Consider the following 7,051-nt stretch of genomic DNA (forward strand, 5'->3'; position numbering starts at 1 on the left):
AATAGGCCTTGGGTTACTGCTGGTAATCCTGCCTTCCCCTTGTAGGGTTAGAGGAGGTCAGAACATGTGGCCTCCTTGCCGTTTTTGCACCACGATACTGCATTACCATTAACACCAAAGACCAGGCTACAGATAAACACATAGACAATTGAGAAGATCAAACGGGGGTCAGTAAACAGGATTATACTCTAAACCAAAGATAGATTCAGCTGAGGCTAATCTTGCACAGATAGCAGTGATACAAAATACCTGCAATTATTACAGAAAGAACAGAAGACAGACATAGACCAATGCTTCATAGACAGCCAGACACTATGGGAGAGAGATCCAATGGGTCTGCCGACTCAGGACAATAGTACTGAGGGACACCAGACCCAACTGGCACAACTAACTACATAAAAGTCTTGTTCCACAACCTACATTTCCTTCCATACAGAAGTCCCTCCTAGACTTTTTACAATAACGGACTGTTCTGGTTACCTAGTACCACTCTGACAGGAATATACCACAAATGGGATGGCCTTAACAAACAGAAGTTTATTCTTACAATTTGGAGGCTTCAAGTCCAAGTTCAAAGTGCCAGGCTCTAGAGGCTGGGTGAAAGGGATCCAGCTCTGCCTCCTGTTCCTGGCCCACTGAAGCTAGAGGCATTTCTTCACTCAGATAGCTGCTGGCTGCTGAGGCTGAGAAGCCCCAAAGTTCACAAGAAAAAAGGCAACAGTCCTGATGCTACCAAACCACATGGCAGGCCATTAACTTAAGTCCATTGTAAGTCCCAAGGTTGGCAGAGCATAGCAGGCTGCTGAGCAATGACATGGCTACATACAGGGTCCAAGTGTGCCATATGCTCAAGACCATTCCCAAGGCTTCTCATTATATACAAGAAGCAGACCACATTCCAAAGCCAGCTACTCAGTTGCTTGTGGTAGATGCCACCATGGAGTTGATTGCCAGTCTCATCATTGTAAATAACTACTACCAGCTGCCCAGCCACTCAACCAGGCCCAGCCAAGTTGACACACCAATGTAACTACCACAATTCCACCCTTTGTCAACTTGGTATCTGTACAGATCTTCATTGGGTGGCATCTGTACAGATCTCCTCCACTGGGTGGCTCCAGTCCCCTAGTTCCTCTAAGTGGCAACCTCACCCCCTTGGCTCGGCAGCCCATTCCTCTCCCTCTTGGGCATGGCAGCCCCGCCCCCTCACTCTTGGGCAGCAGATATGGCTCCATCCCACTGGCTCACATGAACGAGTTGGTGAAGGCCTGGCTCTTTGAAACCTAGGGGGCTATGATCGTTCCATCCCCAAAGGCCATGGTCCTACCCTTTCAGGCTGAGGCAGCTCTGCTTCCATTTCCTTGGTCTCTGCTTCTACTAATTAATGCTGGAGGCAACCCACTCCGCCAGGAATCTTCTTGCCCCAAAGGACATTTAGCTTTCTTGCTCCGTGGGCCGGCAAACCTGCTACTCCATTTTAAGCTGGTCTCTTCCACCATTTAATGCCTGAAGGCACCCACTCCACCAGGAAGCCGCCTAACCGAAGGCATCAAGCTTTCTCCTCCATGGGCTGGTAAGGCTGTCACTGTCTCATGCCGGTTCTCTTGGCTCTGCTCCTGCTGTCTGTCATGCCGGATGCCGGGGTCTCTCTGCCAGGGTCTTGGGTCAAGGACACACTCCACTCCTGTTTCCACATTTTAGGTATCTATCAGAGCAGCACCCCACTCTCCCAGTACCAAATTGTATTCTGGTTACCTAGTACCACTCTGACAGGAATATACCACAAATGGGATGGCCTTAACAAACAGGAGTTTATTCTTACAATTTGGAGGCTTTAAGTCCAAGTTCAAAGTGTCAGGCTCTAGAGGCTGGGTGAAAGCCCCTCAACCGTGGGGTCCAGCTCTGCCTCCTGCTCCCAGCCCACTGGAGCTAGAGGCATTTCTTTACTCAAACAGCTGCTGGCTGCTGAGACTGAGAAGCCCAAAGTTGACAAGTAAAAAGGCAACAGTCCTGATGTTACCAAACCATACGGCAGGCCATTAAACTTAAGTCCATTGTAAGTCCCAAGGTCAGCAGAGCATGGTAGGCTGCTAAAAAAAATAACACGGCTACATACAGGGTCCAAGAATGCCATAGGCTAGAAACCGTTCCCAAGGCCTCTCCTTATATAGAAGCAGCAAACCACATCCCAAAGGCAGCTACTCAGCTGCTTGTGGTAGATCCTACCATGGAGTTGATTGCCAGTTTCATCATGGGGAATAACTACCACCATCTGCCCAGCCATTCAACCAGACCCAGCCAAGATGACAAACAAACATCACTACAACATGGACTAATACAATATTTGTCCTGTGAGTGACTTATTTCACTCAGAATAATGCCATCATATCTATTTTTGTTAATTTCAAATTTATGACTTACATGGAAACTTTAACATCAGTGTTCCTTATTTAATTTCCATTGTTTTTAATAACTTCACTATAGACTTGAACTTTTAGAATAGTAACAAATTTGACTATAAAAACATTAGGAATTTGTTTTCTGAGTATTCTTGATGTGTTATTATGATAAGATTGTTGTTGATAGGTGCCACTGAGTCATATCCAACTCATAGTGAACCTATGTACAGCAGAATGAAACACTGCCCAGTCCTGCGCCAGCTCCATGATTCTTGCTATACTTGAGCCCATTGCCACTGTCACCACTGTCAATCCATCTCATTGAGGGCCTTTCCCTATTTTGTCGACCCTCTACCTTACCAAGCATGACATCCTTCTCCAGGGAATGGGCTCTTTTGACAATATGACTAAAGTAGGTGAGATGAAGTCTGGCCATTTTCGCCTCCAAGGAGAATTCTGTCTGGACTTCCTCCAGGACAGACCTGTTAGTTCTTTTCGCAGTCCACAGTACTTACGGCATTCTTTGCCAACACCACAACTCAAAAGCATCAATTCTTCTTTCGTTGTCCTTATTCATTGTCCAGCTCTCACATGCATATGAGGCGATTGAAAATACCTTAGCTTGTGTCAGGTGCACCTTATTCCTCAAGGAGACATCTTTGCTCTTCAGCACCTGAAAGAGGTCCCTTGCAGCCGATTTGCCCAGTGCTATACATCATCTGATGTCTTGACTACTGCTTCCATTAGTATCAATTACAGAACCAAACAATGTGAAGTCTTTGACAATTTCAATCTTTTCTCCATTTATCATGATGCTGCTTATAGGTCCAGTTGTAAGGATTTTTGTTTTCTTTATATTGAGATGGAATCCATACTGCACACTGTATTCTTCAATCTTCATCAGTACATGCTTCGAGTCATCCTCACTTTCAGCAAGCAAAGTTGTAGTCAGCGTATCACAGGTTGTTAATGATTCTTCCTCCAATCCTGATGCCACATTCTTCTTCATATAGTCCATGTTCTTGGATTATTTGCTCAGCATAAAGACTGAATAAGTATGATGAAAGGATACAACCCTGATGCACTCTTTTCCTGAATTTAAACCATGCAGTGTTCCCTTTTTCTGTTTGAATGACAGCCTTCTGGTCTATGGACAGGTTCCTTATGAGTACAATTAAGTGTTCTGGAATTCCCATTCTTCTCAATGTTGTCTACAATTTGTTGTGATCCACAATCAATTGATTTTTTTCATAGTTGATAAAACACAAGTAAACATCTTTCTGGTATTCTTTGCTTTCAGCCAAGATCCATCTGACATCAGCAATGATATCCCTTATTCCACATTCTCTTCTGAATCCAGCTTATATTTCTGGAAGTTCTCTGTCAATACACTGCTGCAATGGTTTTTGAGTTATCTTTAGTAAGATTTTACTTGCATGCAATATTAATGATATTGTTAGATAATTTGCACATGCTGTGGGATCACCTTTCTTTGGAATGGTGATCTTTCAGTCAGTTGGCCAGGTAGCTGTCTTCCAAATCTCTTGGCATAGCTGAGTAAGTCCCTCCAGTGGGGTATCCATTTGTTGAAACATCTCAGTGGATATTCCATCAATTCCTGGAGCCTTGTTCTTTGCCAATTCTTTCGGTGCTGCTTCGAATTCTTCCTTCAGTACCATTGGTTCTTGATCATATGCCACCTCCTGAAATGGATGAACAACAACCAGTTCTTTCTGGTACAGTGACTCTGTGTATTTCTTCCATTTTCTTTTAATGTTTCCTGCATCATTCAATATTTTGCCTATAGAATCTTTCAATAGTGCAACTTTAGGCTTAATTTTTTTTTTCTTCACTTATTTCAGCTTGAGAAATGCTGAGTGTGTTCTTCCCTTTTGGCTTTCCAACTCCATGTCTTTGCACATTTCTTTATAATAATTGACTTTGTCTTCATGAGCTGCTCTTTGAAATATTCTGTTCAGCTCTTTTATCTTGTCATTTCTCTCATTTGCTTTAGCTACTCTTCGTTCAAGGGCAAGTTTCAGAGTCTCTTCTGACATCCATTTTGGTCTTTTCTTTCTTGTATTTTTAATGACCTATTGCTTTCTTCGTGGATGAAGTTCTTGATGTCATCCCACAATTCTTCTGGTTTTCGGTCATTAGTATTTTCGGTCATTAGTATCCATCAAATCTATTCTTTAGATGGTCTCTAAATTCAGGAGGGACATATTCAAGGTCATATTTTGGCTCTCATGGACTTTTTTTAATTGCCTTCAACTTCAAGTTGAACTTGCATATGAGCAGTTGATGGTCAGTTCCACAATCAGCTCCTGGCCTTCTTTTGGCTAAAGATACTGAACTTTTCCATTGCCTCTTGCCACAGATGTAGTCAATCTGATTCCTGTGTACGCCATCTGCTGAAGTTCATGTGTATAGCTGCCATTTGTGTTGTAGAAAAAGGTATTTGCAATTAATAAGTCATTGTTCTTGCAAAATTCTATCATGTGATCTCCAGTGTTATTTCTATCACCAAGGCCAAATTTTCCAAATACCAGTGATTCTTCTTTGTTTCCAAGTTTTCTATTTCAATCACCAGTGATAATCAGCACATCCTGATTGCATGTTCGGTCAATTTCAGACTGAAGTTGGTAAAAATCTTCAATTTCCTCATCTTTGTCTTTGGTGGTTGGTTTGAAATTTGAATAATAGTAGTATCAGTGGGCTTTCCTTGTGGGCATATGGATATTATCCTATCACTGACAGCATTGTACTTCAGGATAGATCTTGAAGCATTCTTTGTGAGGATGAATGCCATGCCATTCCTCTTCATTTTATCATTCCCGGCATAGTAGATCACATGGTTGTGTGATTCACAATGGCCAAAAACAGTCCATTTCAGCTCATTACTGCCTAGGATATGCATTTCATTTCATTTTTGCATTCTTTATGCATTTCATTTCATTTTTGGACAACTTCCAATTTTCCTAGATTCATACTTCATTACACTCCATGTTCTGATTATTAACGGATATTTGCACCTGTTTCTTCTCATTTTGAGTCATGCCACATCAGCAAATGGAGGTCCTGAAAGCTCTACTTTATCCATATCATTCTGGTCGTCCTACTCTGATGAGGCAGCTTTTTCCCAGTAGTATTCTGAGTGCCTTCTGACCTGAGGGGCACATGATCTGGCATTGTATCAGACAATGTTTCAGGACCACTCATTAGCTTTCCCAGTAACATATCAAACAGTGTTTCACTGCTGTTCATAAGGTTTTTCCTGGCCAATTCTTTGAGAAATGGACAGTCTCTTCCTTCTTCTAACTACCATAGTAAGGATAAACTCTTGTAAAATTATGAGTTCATACCAACATTTTAGTTTCTTACTTAAATATCAGTATGAACTTGTACTTCAAAATCTTAAGTTTCTTGCCCACCTTGAACACAGGGGGGAAAAGAAAAACATAAAGTAGGACCCAAGGTATCTAACTCCGTAACGTTGAGCTGTCTACTCTGACTATATTGTTTCAAAATGAAATATTCTTATCACAAAAGAAGAGGGAAAAGTCCACTCTTGGGAATCTGGTGCCAAAGTAAATCAACAACAGGAATTTCCTTTGAAATCTTCTTTTAAAATTTTCGCTCATTTTCATTCTTCTCCACAATAAACTTGTGTGATTAATTTTCCAGAAAAAAAAAACTTCTTTTGTTGTTTTGTTTTGTTTTACGAAATCCTCCAATAAAGCTTATGCATCATGAAGATGGACCACTCTTCTATTTCAGATTTGAGGAGTGAAACTCATGGGTATATCCAATCATTCAGATAACCAATCCCTCACAGATCCACACTGTCAGGAATGCTGTTTCTCAGATGTACAATGACTGACTCACATCCATGGTCCCCAAGGAATGAAAAAAAAAAAAAAAAAAAAAAGAAAGCAAATCTATCATATATTCAGGGTCAGTTACAGGTATGTTCACAGAACACAATGTGAAAGAGAAATTCAGAAAGCCTTTTTGACCAAAGCTGAATGATTGAGTTTCATTCAGGTCTTGCTGAATTAAACTGTTTTCTATTGATCTGCCAGCCTGGAAATCTGTTCACCTGAAAAGCCAATTTCCCTGTTATCTGGTTGTGTTAATTACTGGATTGGTAGCTAAAAGTAATTTGCCTCTATAGTCAAGACAAGATATAAAGGAAATACACTCTAAGGAAGGGAATCTTGACACAAATGTCTATTACATAAAGTGGGCCAAAGGAATAAGAAAGATGTGATAAAGAAAACTGCTTGAAAGGGTTGGAGCTGGACTTATCCAAAGTTTCCCAGGGCCCCTAAAAATTTTATTTAACAAGCTGAGATGGGGAAATGAGATCCTGGCACCAAGAAGAGTTTTCACCCACTCCTGAAACATCTGGTTAAAGCTGTGTAAACATCCACTAGTATTGTTTTATGATTCCACCTGAAAGCTTTTTGAGTGAGCTTAAAACCTCTTGTAATTAGTTCCTGAAATAAATCGCTGTGATTTTCTATATACAATTGTCCAATAGACGCCTATTACCCTCGGAAGGAAGGTTGGGCAATCCTACTTCCGTAGTGATAACTGCCTCGGAAACCCAGGGAGGGGTCGCTATGAGTCGGGGCCGACTCGACGGC

Source organism: Orycteropus afer, unplaced genomic scaffold, assembly GCF_000298275.1.
Source record: "Orycteropus afer afer isolate SDZICR_OR568_19922 unplaced genomic scaffold, OryAfe1.0 scaffold01426, whole genome shotgun sequence".
Lineage (NCBI taxonomy): Eukaryota > Metazoa > Chordata > Mammalia > Tubulidentata > Orycteropodidae > Orycteropus > Orycteropus afer.